This window comes from Accipiter gentilis, chromosome 10 (genome assembly GCF_929443795.1).
Source record: "Accipiter gentilis chromosome 10, bAccGen1.1, whole genome shotgun sequence".
NCBI lineage: Eukaryota > Metazoa > Chordata > Aves > Accipitriformes > Accipitridae > Astur > Astur gentilis.
In genome coordinates this window covers 18722155-18738395 of record NC_064889.1, presented here as the reverse complement: position 1 = coordinate 18738395, position 16241 = coordinate 18722155, and the positions used below count along the sequence as shown (strand labels likewise).

The 16241-nt window shown below is 40.4% G+C and overlaps 1 protein-coding gene across 1 annotated transcript in view; it reads left to right on the top strand.

Annotated features, from left to right (window-relative positions):
• The window catches only part of LOC126043745 (A-kinase anchor protein 13-like), a 130494-nt gene that overhangs the window by 12661 nt on the left and 101592 nt on the right, over positions 1–16241 (top strand). Inside the window, exon 2 of the mRNA XM_049812579.1 lies at positions 8821–8875. The gene's annotated coding sequence lies outside the window, so the exon portion shown is untranslated. The remainder of the gene's footprint in view (positions 1–8820; positions 8876–16241) is intronic.

Here is a 16241-nt window from a genome sequence, read left to right as displayed (position 1 = left end):
AAGCATGTCTGCACCCCTCTTGCAAAATGGCAGAAGCAGGTAATTAGCTCAAGGCTGTCCTGCACACAGACAAGGCTTGGGATGCTGGTCTCCTGTTTCGATGACAGTGAGCAAGATGAAACAAGGCAAAGTTTCAGAATCGGAATAAAAAAAGCTTTCATTTTTGCCCCCTTAACAAAGGCGATGGTGAAATGCTCCTCCGCTGTGCTCTATTTTCCTTTTTTTAAACTGCCTGTGGCATGGTTATTACTGGATGTTGTGAAATGCAAATAACGCCAAGGTAGCGAACTTGGCATTCCCGGCTCCTTGGCACTGTTTGTGAATGGAAACATCTGTCCATGTCCTCTCTGGTTCGATTCCCTTGCACAGCTGCCCGCTTTAAGCATGGCTCAGTGTGGGGCCATACGTGCTGCTGAGTCCTGGAAACCCTCTTCTTAACTTTTGCGTGGGTACACCACACAAAATGGAGGAAAATCTAGAGGCTAAAAATGGGTAATTAATTTCCCCCCCCCCCCTTTGTAAGGGTGTTAGTGCAAGTCATTAAAATAGCTGGTGTTCTTGTGCCAGCCTTTGTCTGTAAGACCTGATGCAGGATAGACCTGATCTTGTGCTCTTGGCAGAGTCCGGCTTTTCTACTGGTCCGTGCATCTCACTTGGATTTCACTCTCAAATCGCAACCCCTCACATGGCAAATGCGTAACTATTCCCTGTGTCTCCTATTCAGATTATACAAATAGGCTGTGGCAGGGTGTAAGCTTCACTTGAAAGGACGTGTCGGTTTGCAGGCTTGGAGGTAGGTGATCAAGAGTTGAACTGCTGTTACGTGAAGCCACCTCTTAAAGAGGAGTGGGAGCAAGGGGAATGACACACAACTGCAGCAGCAAGTGCAGAAAGGAGGGTAGGAAACCACCCTGATTATTCACTTGGTGTTTTTTCTTGAGCTTGAGTAGGAGATCTCAGTAGCTTTCTACTAATTAGGCATTTAAAACACCGCCCTCCCCCCCCCCCCCCCCCAACCCAACCCAAACAAAACCCCAAAACCTAAGAAACCATGCAAATAGTGCAGGAAATATGTAATGAACATTTTATGATTGGGAGAGATAGTAACCTGAGCTTCAGAGCTTTACGTTGGCTACAGGATGTAAATACTGCTTGTGCCGACATGGATGAGTGTTGTGTAGCAGCAGCATTGACAATTTTGACTTTAAACCAGACTTCGTAAACTTTAGACAATGCTTTAAACTCGAGAAATTGTTATGAATTTTGTCACATTAGTGGAACTTGAAAATGAGATGTCTTTACAAGGTGTTTTCTTTTTACTTTTCTGCTTGCAATTTTAATCATAAACTGGCAAAAATGGAGGGTAGAGGGAATGGAATGCTTTTGTTCCTTTAAAAAATGGTAGAAATATCAACCATTTTCCTGTCTTCTCCCTCCCCTTGTGTGTGTGGCGAAAGAGAAATGTCAGTTTTTAAACAGATCAAAAATCTTTCTAGTACATAGCATTGGTTTAAAGCGAGACTGTATGGCCAGGTTTTGATGGGTTAGAGACATATTAGGTGCATTAATACAACTGGCTGTGATGCATTTATGAAAATGCTTTTGCATGCTTTTAAAGCTTTTAGTGATTTTTCTTTTGCTATCTATATCTGAAAAAATATTTCTCTAAGGGAAACCTTAACTGTGCTAGCCAGGGAATAATTCTGCATGCAACATATCCAGTTCTGGAAAAAAGTGGGTTATTCCTAACATAAATTACATACTCAGAATTAACTAATATTAAAATTACAGTGAAGACAGGCTAATAAGGGTTTTACTCTGCTTAGGAATTTGACTTAAAGCCTGCATTGGAGCCTGAAGTTGAATTTGAGCTGCCAATTTAGTGGAAGTGTAAAATGCCTCCCTGTCTCGACTGGAGTAAGCTAATGCAGAGTTTTAACTGAACTAAATTTTTTTTCTCCTTTTCATTGGACAGACTTATAAAGAATTATTCTGATGATTTTGTTTTCCCCTCTGAGTCATCCCAAAAGCTAATACAAAGCATCACTGCATAATGAAGGGGGCTTGTTTCTGCTGTCTCTAGTGTCTCTTCAGGATTTCCAGCCCTGTAAATAATTGCTCAGGGCAAAAGTACACTAATATTATTTGATGAACAGGAAGTCTACAAATAGCCGTGGTATTTTGCCATAATTACATTTGCAGAGATGCAGGTGTTTTGTCTTACCCATAGTCAGGAAAACCAATGTTGCAAATAGATAGATTTGCAAGAACATGCGGATGAGGAGGTAGGGTGTAGGTTTGAGGGAAGGTACAGTAGCAAAGTTGAATTTAAGGGTTTAAAAAAAGAAAAAAAAACGGTTTCGGGAGGTGTATTGCTGATGGCACTGCTGCTGTCACTTTGCTTTGTAACAGCAAAACAAAACAATCTGAATTGTGATTTCTTCAGAAATGGCAAGATACCTTCCTTCAGTGGTTTTTTTGGGTTTTTTTGTTTGTTTTTTTTTTTTTTTTGAGGGCAGATGGCTTATGGTGGTCTTAGATTGATGTGCTGCAGGTTCTGCTCAGGGAAGGCTCCCACTGTTGTCCCAGGGCTTGGTGGTATTTGTTAATGTGGTAGTTTTGGCTCATGCTTCTCATCCCCAAACCTCTCCTTAGCTCATGTGGTGCAAATATCCTTTCCTTGGTTGTGCTGGTGAATGGAGCAGCTATGTGTTCACCCTTGAGCAGCTGCTTAGGTGACACCCCATGTTTCCTCCAGACAGTGAGAGTGTTAAAACACTTCATTAATACTTGAGCACTCTCAATGAGATGGCTGAAGGAAATAAAATACTGTTGTTAAAAGTAATGCTGTCAGAAATGCTTGAAACCAGCTATATTGGGAGACTGACTCATCCTGCCCTTGCTCTGGGGGCATGGCTGGATGCAGTGGGAGGGTATCCTGGTTGTTGTTGTTTGTTGTTGTTGTTGTTGTTTTTTGTTTGGTTGGTTTGTTTGTTTTCTCACAGCTTTATGACCTTGTATCAGCAGTCAATGAGTTTATTTGGGAGCAGACCGATGCAGGGGAGAGGACGATATGCAAATGGGAATGTTTCTGTGGGTGATGCTCATAGTCGAAATGGTCTTGGAGTAGTTATTTTGAGAGGAAATCTGGGTTCGTGTTCATTGAGCTGAACTACCAAGAGCAGCTTGTGATGTGGAAGAAAAAGGGATGGAGAGAAGGGAAAGGGAGGTGGTGAGAGGATGCGTGTAGCAGAGGAGTGGAGCACCACTCGTGTTATCTCTTTGAAGTCCCCTGCTTTTCCTCCCGTGGTCATTATTCCAAGTGGGCTCTGAGGTTTGGAAAAAAAAAAAATTGGTATGTATGCAGGGAGCAGGTATGCAGAAAATTGCTGTGCTGTACGTAAACTTAGTATGAAAGTTTATAACTGAGTGATATTGTCAGTTGAGTTTGGTTCCGAAGCTTTGGGGGGCATAGCAAAATACTTGTGTGCCAGCTGATGTGGGCTGGTATAAAAATAAATAAATAAAAAAGATTGTCCCAGTCTTGCTTAATACTGTTCTTGAGTGCTTCTCTCAACTTTGGATGTTCTTGAAGAAATTGTTCTTTCTTAGCATAAAAAGCAGTACTTAAGACATTTAGACACAAATGGTGCTGCCTCTCCAGAAAGGAATATTAGTATAAACATTCAAAGTGTCCAGTTAATCCAGCAGGATTGTGAACCAACATATGATACCATGCCTGTGTGCATTTATGACTAATTATGAATGACTTGCGCTGTGAGACAGAGTGATAGCTTCAATACTGCCTTTTTGTTATAAATACAGTGTCTTCTGTGCTATTGTTTAAAGACTCCTTTGGAAGCCTGATTTAATAGTGGAGCTGAGTGAATAACTCAAAAACTTTTTATCAAGTACTTGTTTAAATTCTAAAATGAGCTCACCATAACCTTTTTATGCACTCCTCCTTCATGTGTCATACAAATACTAGAATAATTGAGTTTTACTAGTGCAAATGTTTCTGTGAAGCAAATTTTTAGAGCTTTGATGTATGACTGTTTATGGAAAGGGGAATGTTAAAATCTCACACACCAGTGTCTATGCCAGAAACTTGTGCTTGCTTACTTAGGAAGAGGATGGGGGACGGGACCCTCAGCTTCATTTGAGCAATGCTAACTAAGCTTATTTGTCAGATTGACTCGTATGCAGTTTAAAAACTGAACACGTGTATTTAAAGGAATTTCACATGTATCTCTCTTCCAGGCCATTCGTATCTCTCTTGCAGGCCATTCTACAAACAGTAGCAGTACTTAATTTTAAAATATTTGCTTTTTTTCAGATGAGTACTATTTCTGACTCTTTTTCCTGTTCTCTCTCCTTTACATGAGATGAAGCAGCACATTCAAAATGCGTCTGCTTAGCATCACCGAGTAGCTTAACATAGGGATGCAGACCAGAGAAAAATCCATAGTCATCTTCCAGGTTTGGTCTTCCCTTGGCTTGAAGTCCAGTTCAGGCTGGAGGAGAGCGTTGCAGATAGGTAATTTGGGTGGATTTAGCATGGCTACTTAGATGTATTAATGTTTGCAGAGTTGGTGGTGAAAGCTTGTTAGTGTTAAGTCACGTTTGAGTACTGATGGTCTTTGCAGGGCTTTTATTTGCTTTTTAACCAGGATGTCTAGAGAATTGGCATTTGTTTGTCTTTTGCTTCTGAAAAGAAGTGGAAGACTTAAAAATTGAAAGCCAGCTCAAGAAGCAGGAGTTGAGGATTAGGTAAGCAGCTGGGTGATGCTGTATTCTCAGTGGAGAATTGTTGCTTAATTGGCTACAAGAGTTTAGTAGAGGCTGTTTATTCTGCTTGCACACAAACCTTCTCCTGTGCATGCTCTGGCAGCCCTCTAACATTTCTGGCACCACTAAGCATGTGCTGCAGCTTCTGTTGGAGGATGAGATGGAAAACCCATACTCTTTCAATGTGTCAGTTTGCAAAGACTGAATTGCATCTGCGGGCTGTGCTCTCTGAATTTTGGATTTCTTTACTGACTTTCAACTCCGAGCTCTGCTGAAACCTCCTTTTAAGAGTCTAAACGTGGTTACCGCACAACTGTCCAGGAACATGCTAAACTTCAGCCACTGGTAAGCATCCGTGCCATGTGCCCCTCACAGTGTATGCAGAAATCTAGAATCGCAGGCTTATGTGGCGAAGCAGATTCTTGGAGTGACAAAGAAACTGCTATTGAAATCTTCTATTGCCTTCACTTGCAGCTATTCCAAGTGTAACTTCTAACAGTACAGAGGCTAGAAACTAGGCATCTCTGTATCCACAGCCAGGCCTGTGAAGGGCCTAACATGGCCTTTAGAAGTAGGAACTTTTGGTTTGGGGGATTAAAAAAACCCCAAACCCTGGCATCATCACAACTACCAGAAGATGGGCAGTGAAATCTAAGAGCCAAGTAAACCTGTTCTTTTTTTGGCTTTCCCGAAACTGTCACGTGTGTAAAGTCATATTTTAGCAGAACAAAATCAGTTGCATCCAGCTCCATAACAGTGGGCACTGGCCTGTTGTGCTTTTCTTGTAGTCTGTCAACTTGGAGAGTCAGACTGTTCAGCCTTGGTCTGACTCCCTCACATCAGCTGTAGCGTCTGGTGCAGTTGGGTCTTTATCAAGCTGAAAAGAGTTGACCAAGGAACATCTAGTTCATGCCTCTTCATTTCCTTGCAATGGAGTGAGTATCAATGGTTCATCAGCTGTAACTTGCCAGTGTGGGTTCCTCAGACTTGAAAGCAAATGGAAAGGTTTGGGTGCACTTTCTTCACTTGTTCTTAATTAAATATTGGTGCAACAAGAGTTGTTTTGTGACAAGACAGACCCAACAATCTTACAAAACGTGCACAACAAGCAGGCTGTGTCTTGTCATCCCATTACGACATTCCCACTGTAGGAAACACCCTCTGTGCTTTGATAAACTTGTCCTTATTAATAATGCTGAACTGCAAATTAACATGTACAATTGCTTTTGTGCATTGCAGATTTAGAACAGTATGTTGTCTCTTCAGATATTGTGTTGCAAAGCATGTGTGAAGATAGGTGAGCAATATTACCCTTATTTACTCTGTGGGGAATCAGACTTGGCAGCTTTTTCTGAAATACCCACTAATCTGAGCATTTGCCAGATAAGTCACTGTAGTTTACAACTGAAGTTGGTGGTTGCAACAAGCAAGATCTCCACTGCAGCACAAAGTGGGGAGAGTGAGTGCCAGCTGAGCTTTGCCTTAACTGATATGTCTGAAGAGATGCAGGCTGATGACAGAATAGAAAGTGACTGTTGCCTCCTGGTTCCCTAATTCTCTGCTTAATCACTGGGAAGAAATTACGTGACCACTGAGCAAACTGGAGTGTCTGTACAGTTTGTGCTGAAGTTTTGTATGGAGTTAATAATAACCTAAAGAAGAAACTGGATCAAAATAAGCTCTGCAATTTGTTGTAGTTCTTTGCTTTTTGGTTGCATACTGTATTCTGCAAAGCAAGAGGTCATTTGGCAGCCTTTGGCAGCCTTGTCCCTATTTACATAAGCATCTTTGATAGTTCACCCCCCACGTGGCGACCTGTGGACCATCTCTGTTGGGTCTTCACGCCATTCTAGGTTTGATTACTCCCTGTTTGGTTATTCCCTCTTTCTGCACTCCACCCCTGTCTGATTCAAACTGGTACCTGTTCAAAAATGCATCACCTTATGTTTTAAGTCTTCCTGTCCGTATAATAGTGTGTTGAAAAACATTTTATTGTTTTTGCTTGTATCGATCTCATTTAGCATTGTCAAGGGAAAACAGTTTATAACTTGGTGTGTATTTGGACTGGATGGAGTAATGATGAAGTATAGCTGAATTGTTTTCTTTCTTTTAAAGTTATATACTATTTTCTGCTGTGGGTGTTTTGATTCTTGTTTATTTTGTTAGTTCGTTTGGAGAAGAGTAGTCTGGGAGAGGGGAAGGAAGAGGCAGGGTTTACCCCTACAACCGTCATTGTTAGCCCTAACTTTTGGTAAAACTTTGCTGCTTTGGCTCAACCTTTTTAAATTTGAGAAATGTAATTTTGTTTGTATTTCCATCTTGTTACATTTTAAAACTATTTTAACTATACTAGATTGTTTGAACATTAATAGGGGGCATGTTTTTTAGAGTCTTGATACAGTGAGTTTCCAGGCAGTTTTTCATCCGCCAAGTACTATACTGGGCTCTCAGTGGTGGGGTTTTGCTTGGTTAGTTCTGAGAATCTGCAAAGCAACTGTTCAAAATTGCTGACACATGTTAAGTAACATGGAAATCACCGTCCTACTCTGCTGAAGTCTGAGTGCTCGTGTTGGCAATAAGAACAGTATCTGACCCTGAAAATTATACATGAACTACGTTAATCTGGAGAGCATTTCTAGACAGTGTCTTTCCTCTGACTCTGGATAGTTTATCCTTTTCATCTCAGGTATTGTTCTTTTTTCAAAAAATATTATTTGCTCAGTCTCTTATAATATCCCATTCTGCCTTATCCATGTATTTTTGAATTATTCAACCACATGTGCATATTTGGTGATGCCAACTTAAGAGTAAAATCTCAATTCCATAGTTGAATATCAGGAGAGGTAATGCCTAGTTCTAACAATAATGCGATTGGTATAATGCTTATTAATAAGAAACCCATCATCTTCCACCTCCCTCCTCCAAATCTCCACTTTTCAGCTTTGGAGCAGCTGTAATCAGCCCGTACAATTTCCCTTCCTCCTCTCATGAATAAATCCAACTACCTTATCTTCTGTATCGGAAAGTCTTCCCTGGTTTTAACAGCCTCTCGAGGAGAATATAAAAGGGGCTTTCACTGGCTAACAGGAAGCAAAATGAATAGAAGAACTTTTGATAATGCCCTGTCTGTCTGCGCAGAGGATCAGCCCGACTAAATTGTACCAGATTAGTGAATGATAGTGCTTCAGCTGGGGCCAGAATTGTAAGTTTTTAATCTTGGAACAAGCAATGACTTCTTCCTGTTAAACAGTGATCAACTCCCTCTTTGATTTGGAGGCTTGCAGTCATCCATATTCAGTTAGTTTGGGTGGTGGTTTTTTTTTTAGTTTGCATTCATGAGTCTTAACAAGCTTTGAGTGCTTTTTTTGGTAGCTGTGGTTTTGGTAAGACCTGTCATGGCCGCATGCCATTTCTGCCAGTAACTTGCACTGTGTTTTGGATTTTTATGTTATGGATTTTTAATGAATTTTTATTCATTACAGAATGAAATCTTGTGCATCCCAGCTTTCTTAATATCGATCCATGTTGTGCTGCCTCACAGTCTTTTGCAATTAGTCCTGGGGTGGTTTGGATATTTTTTTATAAGCCAACACTTTTGGTTTCTGCCACCTTCAGTCTTACTGGGGTGGGTGACTCCTCCTTACTTCCTGCCCAACAACTTGGTCCCCAATGTCGGATAATCCAGCTCGATGGGAGGGACAAATGACTGAAAATCTGAATGAGGCAGCTTAGCCTTAGGCCTGACTTGTCTGCTGGATAACACTAGTTTTATTGCAGTCCAATGTGATTGACATTTGAGGAATTGCACTGGTATAATACTGGCAACAGCAGCGGAAAATCTGCCCTATTGTTTCTGATATGTTTGCTGCCTGAGGAGCACCTTTTTGTTACAAATAACTATCTGAAATGCAACTGATGGAGTGAATGCACTTCTTTTTCTTTAAATCATGAACTTTATGTTCCCAAAAAAAAAGCAAGTGAGAGTATTACCCTACTTACTAAAATTTTGCCTTTTTCTGTGGTTTTTTTCAGGCCGTTTTTCTTGGATTTTAGTATTGGAAAACTCTCTAATGATAACTTTGCTTAGGTAAGTGAAGCAAGATTTTTTTTTTTTTTTTGTGTGGGTTTTTTAGAATCACTTCCCCTATCTTAACTTCTTCTGCATGTTGTGTTGTAACTGTGATCTGCGAGCCAGCTGTGCTGCGTGTGCTGTGGTTAAGGATAGAAAGATGTAGTAAACAAAAGTAGGCGTAATGCCTGTAGTATGACATAAGGACCTCATTTATTAATTTAATCAAATGAAGTGGACATGGTGCAGAATAACGAAATACAGCTTTAATCTGCATATTACTCATATTACTGCATAATCTCACCAATTTATACTTTTTTTTTTCCAAGAGATGCTCTACATTTATTTTATTTTTTTTTTTCTGGAAGGTAAACTTGTTTTGTTAATATCACTTAATGTCATTTTGTTAGGAAAATGAAGCCTTAATACTTCCAGGTTCGTAGATAGTGTCGCTCTTCCTCCATCCCTTTCTCTTCCTCTTTTCTTCAATAGTTCTAGACAGGAATTTCTGACATGGAGGGCAAATCATAAGAAGCTTGAGAATTTTATAATTTTTTTTGAGCCCAAAAGATGGGAGAACCCAAACAAATTTAACATCCCCCCTTCCATCTTCTGAACCCCATCTACACTTCTAAAATGCTAAATTCAAGCTCATCAGTGATAAACAGGGTTTCTGAGTGTTGTTTGCAAGCACGTGGTCTTGTCTACTCCTAAATACCTTTGCAAACCCAGTTCCTGTGCTGCTACATAGCACAGGGGCATTCTTGTGAGCCCAAGTCCAGCCCATCAGCGGCTTGGGTGATGGGTGGGAGAGCTAAGTGTGCTGCAGTACCAAAATGTACTCTGTTTTCCTTTCTGCGTGATGAAGAGAAGATTTGATTGACCTCTGATGCAAGGCAACAAGTTCATCCCCAGATATACAGCTAATTTGCTGTATTAGTTGGAATTGCTTGTAATCCTGGATAAGGCCAAACAGCGACTGCAGTATTCACATGGGAGTATAGTATCCTAGCATCTATGCTGACAAAGATAAAAGTGCTGCTGTTCTTTGTAAAGTGTCTGCGAAAGGGTTTTCTATCTCTCTCTCTCCCTCCCTCTGGGTTATCTGCTGCTGGGTCCATATCAGTACCCACTCTGTCTCCTTCCAGTAGATGGTCGGTGTGGAAGCTTCTTGCCTCTGTCCCTTGAGATGATGGAACTCGGTGAAATAAAATTGATCCAGTCTTACACCAGAAGTCTTCTCCAGTTTGCTTCTCCCTGGCATTTGTCCTCTTTGGGGAGGAGTCCAGGAGCGTGAATATGTCTTTAGCCTTAAAACCTCATTTTAGCAAAACAGAAAACTCCAGAGAGACTCATGGGTTCCCTTTAGTTTTCCTTATAGATAGATTGTCTGAGTTCATCTATCTGCCATTCCTTTACCAAGGTACTGAACTCAAGTCTTGTGTAGTGTGGCTTTTGTCTTTTCCAGAGATGCACATGAACTGGCTGGTGGCCTCCAAGCTGTGGGAGCTCCACCTAAGGTGGACTTTCTAGTCCTGATAGATGGTCTGCCTGGCAGTTTGCTAAGGTGCAAGCGGGAGTGGACTGTAAGACAAAGCTGAATCTGGATGTGCTGGCATCCTTTGCATTTTACTAATTCAGATAAAAGACCTTAGTAGAGCCATCTGTTCTTTGTGTCTGAGAACTTGTTGCTTGGGATCTTGCTTGTGAGACACACTTGCCTGTCGCAGCGTGTTTGCAGTTCCCCCGTGTCTTCCTCGACTGCTACATAGCTTAAGGAGTGATTAATTTTCAGCCTGAGGCTGTATTTATTGATGCTGCTGCCTGTCCAGACAGTGGAGAGGACCCTGCAAACCAGGGAAGTATTTAGGCAGCAGTTTTAAATCCTTTTAACTTTGTGTATTAGACGCATCTATGAATATATGCAGACCTAGCTAATAAATAACCCAGGGAATGGTAGTTAAGAGGAAAGGGCATAATTAATTCTGTCGTGTACTCAGCTTTAAAGTTGGATCCAGAGCAGTAATGCATTACGCTGGAAAGGTAAACACTGTCATTATTCAACAATGAAATGCGTATGAGGCTGACACTGTTTTCCTCCTTTTGATTTAATAATTTTTTTTTGCAACGGTTTGAATATCTTAGATGGTCTTTGTTTGGTATGGTGGAAGCCTGATGAAGCCCTACCCTTTCCGAAGGGTCATTACTCCTTTATTTGAATTTAGTTTTGTATTAATGCTGCTTTGCTGACACAGAACGTGTGCTGTTCGAGAAGGCTCTTACTGTGTTTGCTGCGGTTGGGGTGCTTGGCTGTAATTCCTGCAATATAGTTTAGAGGGAGGGTGCTTCTGTTTTATCAGGTGATCCCTTTTCAACAATTGCAGTGTTGACCCAGGTCAAATGCATGTGCCACATAAATAAATAAATCCTTTTTGTGGAGATGCTATTGAAAAGCTGATATGAGTTTCTGTTAACCTGCATCTCTTTTTTTTCCTCACCCTATACCAGAGTGCAGAGAAAAGGTATGACTGTAGCAAATACAATTTTTACATGGTCCTTCAAGCTTAACATTTTTTCCTTTTTTTTTTTTTTTTTTTTTTTTTGGTGCAGAGAGGGATACGGGGGAATCCTCAATTTGCATCTTAAAACATTTAAAATTGCTATAAGAATGATGATGAGATCTTTGCTAAAAGGTATAGTTGTCATGGTAAAAAGTTACATAAAGCAAAGTAGTTAACTTTTTGGCTTGTGATGATAACTGAGAACAGGAAAAAATGCTAAAGTGATTGCAGTTTGAACCTCCCCCCTTATTATTACTCATCACACAGCCTTTCCCCACTCCTTCACACTTCTCATCTTAGCAAATTTCTTCATGTATAGTTAAACACACACACACAGAAAAACAAGCAAAGACTTTATATACCTATTTCTGGTTTGTCCATGTTCCAGACAACCCGGCCTGAGTATCAGAAGATCACCTGAGTTTGCATAAATGAAGATGTGTGTATCTAGAGTGGGTTGGTGTTGTGCAACCCCTCAATGCTTCTTCCTGTGGAGTTTTCTTCCAAGTTTTGCAGCTCTGGCTCTTCCAGCAGAAGTCTTGGGCAAAAAACACTCATGGAGACACCAGTGGAATAGCTGATGCGGCTCAGCAGCCGCCTCCTAAAATAAGTGGTGGAAGGATGCCTGTTTCTCGTAGCAATATTTTTTTTGGAAGACGAGCATCTCCTCAGCATGTCCTTGGCTCTTTGTCTCCCTAGCAAACTATAGCACTGAATACTCCTTCCACTGTTCCCAGCTCAATCAGTTTAAAAGTTCCTGGTTAAAAGCAACATGGTAAACTATATTTCTGTGCTCCTTCAGGGTCTGCTGCTTGTGATTGCAGACAGCTTGCAAAACTCCCAGGAATTTGGAGAGGAAGGGAGTCCTTCCTTGGTATGGATCCAAAAGAAGTTGCATTTTGTCAACTTGCACAAGCTCTTTCTTTAAAGTATGATTTTTTTTAAAAATTTTTTTTAGGGGGAGGTATCTGATAGAAAATTGCTAGCCCTTGGTGGGTGGCATGAAGCACATTGACTGGAGGGTCTATTGTTCTGTGGCTAATGTGCTGTTTATTTTGCAGCCCACGATCTTTCTATTTTGCTGAGGCAGATGGAGGGATTCCCAGTTCCACAAGCATAACCCTGGGAGAGATTAGTTGGTTTTAAGTTTCAACACTTGGATGATGAGGTTAGCCTTAGACAGAGATGCATCCCTGCGTATGGAAATGGTTTTGGCCCAAATCTTGTCTAGCGATATAAAGCCTGAGAAAGGACCAAGAGGTCAGCTTCATAAGGAATGAAATGTATGTTCATTCTGTGGCATGTGTGGACTGCTGCTTTTTTTTAATTTAAAAAAGGATAAAAAAAGTAGTTACAAGCTTATGTGTTATTTTTTTTAAATGCTCTAATTAGAGCTACAATTAGCTCTAAAGTAGAGCCTACTTTACAGCTACATAAATATTTATATCGGCAATACTGAAGCACTAATGATAAAAAATCCTAAGAGATTTTTTTCACAGCTACAAAGCAAAGAACATTTCGGTCTCAGTGTCAACTTTACCTGTCTCCTACCACTGAGCTAAGCAACATCCTCAATCTGCAGACACCAGGACTTTTTTTTTTGCATCAATAGCAATCTTAAGTAATTGCTCTGCAGTTCTCTCAAATACTTGTTACAGAAGTGAACTCTTCTGCTCGTGTCAGTTAAAGGTCTGATATTTTTGATGGTGTCTAGAAAACTGAAGCTCTGAAACAAGCTAAAGTGAACAGAAGCTTGTTTCCTCTTTGCTCACATGGGCACTTACTCACTTCCCCATCTGCTTTGACTTTGAAGATTTCTGAGGTTCTTCCTCTGTCTGACCCACTTGGCATAAGCTAGAGAAGATTATCTTTCTTCAATCACCAAGTTTATAGGGCTTCAGCTTTTTTGTAAATAATCCTTGGAGTTGTGAGTGCTTCCTTTCTCCTTCTTTCCCCTTCAAAACTGAACTGGCTGTCGTTCGTGTACAAATTAGGAAATGCTTTTTCAGTCTATAGATAGAGGGGAGAGTTGGTGCATTCACTAGGCAAGAGGGCATGTAAAGCGTGCTGAGGAGATTTCACTAAGTATCTGTGATTTTAAGTATTTATCTTGCACAATTTCTACTTGTGGTCCTAGCACAAAAGAGCATCAACCGTAGAGGACGGCTTTGCTCTGCTAGTCCTTGTACAAGCACACTCCCAGAGTATGTATGAGTATGAGACTAAATACAGGACCTGGATCCACAGAAACATCTTTATAGAAACATGTAATTTTTTTAATGTACTCAAAAGAGGAGGACAGGGTCATGCTCTGTCTTTGCTTTCACACTCAAGTACCTGCACCAGTAATTGGTTTGCATATGTGACTGGTTATTTTAAGGTAGCATTAAAACTCACTTTCAGCTTTACTGAGTGTAATTTTCTTTTATTCTGAGATGGAAAATTGTAGTATTGCTGTGTTTGGGCTGTTGGGTTACAGTTCTGGCATCTGTGCAACTAACTACTTTGGGTCTCTGCACGCTGAGGTGACCTCTTCTGTTCCCATACAGATGTGTGCTATGCCATAAGAGGTTTTGTTGAGTAATTATCAATAGTAGAAACAGATACAAGGTTTTATAGAATAGATGGTTAATTCTTGTAATCTGCCTTGATCTTAAAATTAATTTTAAGGTTATCTGAAACAAAAATCCCCAAACCTTCCTCCAAATTTTTGTACATCCCAGTCAGGCAAGACTAACAGAAACCAACTTTCATCTAAGTGCTGGGCTGCCTACAGTTACTAAACCTTTGACTCCTGTGTGTTTGTAGATAGAAATGAATAGTAAGAGTAACAGAATAAATATCTTTGTTTTGGCCTTTCCTTAATAAGGGAGTGGTGGGACAGCCAACACAAATAATGTATGAAAGGCTTGAGGTCATAGTCTTGCTGTCCTTAAACTCTTATTGCAGCATTTTTCATTGCCCAGAGTGAGCTTGAGTGGCTGTTGTAGTCCTTTGCTTTTGCCCTGTATGAACCAAGGTATGACTTCATACCTGCTTTTTCCTAGTAGCTTCGCATTAACCAACAGCATATGTATGTCTCGGTTTTGGCTTGTTTTTTCCTTCCTTAATTCTCCCGCATCTTCTAGCCATTTTACTGCTGCCAAAGCATGAGGTGATTCTTGGTTTTCTTTACTTTTTGTTTGCTGGGCCTGGTGGGCATGTGACATTTTGGGTGGACTCAGAGGTTCTGCAGACCAGCTTCTCTTGACTTGAACTTTCAGGCCTTGTGATCTGCATGTGGTCCTTCTGGCCTCTTGGTAGCAAGAGAGAGCAGCCCTGCACGGAAAGATAGGCTGTAATTTTGTCCTGCTTTGAACATGTGGGATTCTAAGTATTTCCCATTAGATGTACTAGTAGTATAAACAAACTGTTTTGTTTAGTGCAAGCTCTTTATCCTGATAGGCTTGGAGACATCTTATAAAGCAATGACTATAAATTCTAAACTAATATTTGTCATTATTTAAATAAACATAAATCAGCATGGTATACAAAGAACACAGAAGTTCCCAGCCCAGGGACCTGACAGACAGACCTACGTGGATGTAGGCTGTGTACTTTTTGTCCATTTCCCTATTAAATTTAAGGCATTGCACACCTAGTTAATATCCTTTTAAATTTGTGTCAATGGTAGAACGGATGTGTATTGCAATGGACACAGATTTTGGTTTTAAAGTTACAGAATACACATAGGAGGCATGTAGGCTGAGCAGATATTAAGGATGGCAGATATTTTCCAGGTCTTCTGGTGCAACATCTTTGCCGCTCTAGTTGTCTTGATATAGAGGACTCCAAATTGAAGCCTTTAAACTGGAAAGGGTAAAGTACTGGGTAGCATATTGTAAAAAGTCTTGCAGAGTGTGGGAGTAGATGAGTAATTCAAAAAATGGAATGCTGGAGAGAAGTTTCCATTCCAGGCTGTTAAATTTCATTGCTGTGTTAATTAGAAAGGAAGAAGCCCCTTAGTTTTTATGAAGTTTTCCAACTCAGTTGAAGTTCTATGACATTAGATGCAACAACAAAATGATCAAGCACTTGTCTGGATGTCAGCAGCCTTGTACTCCAAGCTAATTGTATTTTTATGAATCAGTGTTAACTTTTTGAAAAATAAAGATTGGGACTTGGAAAAAGCAGATGCTGATGGACATGGGGAAGGATGCAGCGGAGAATATAGTGTTCTTGGTAATGAGGTGACCTCTGGCTCTCTAATTTTGTTTACCAAGTAGCTGCTATTTTTCATACATAAAATGTAAAATTTTACCTTTGAGGAACTTCATTTTAGGGGGTGGAGGAGTTCATAGTGCTTTCAAGGCCTCAGTTCAGCTCATAATCCAAGAGTGAATTCAGTATCTTCACAGACTAAGGGTGTATGAGCTTTTAGTTTGTCAGGCTTTTAAAAAACCTACAAATTTGCAGAGGTATGAGGGACTGGGGGGGAGTCCGTACCTCTAAGTGGTGGTAAACTTTAAAACTCATATGGGATGGCTCTGATCAACATCCATTTCAATGTTCCCATAAAAAGCTTATGACTTGGCAGGGTTTCAAGGACTGGAAAAAAAAAATGCTCTGTATACAACATGTTTTATTAATGTTGAAGGAGTAATGTTGCTGTATTTCAGCATCTGCCACTGCATAGAAAAAGTTCAGCTTGGCTCTTGTAGACTTTGGCTTTTCCTCTGAATAAGACAAGGTGTGACTTCATATCTGCTTTTTCCTAGTAGCCTTGTATTAATCAGGAGTATACATATTTCCAAGTTTTCCTCCTTTTCCTTCCTTAATTTTCC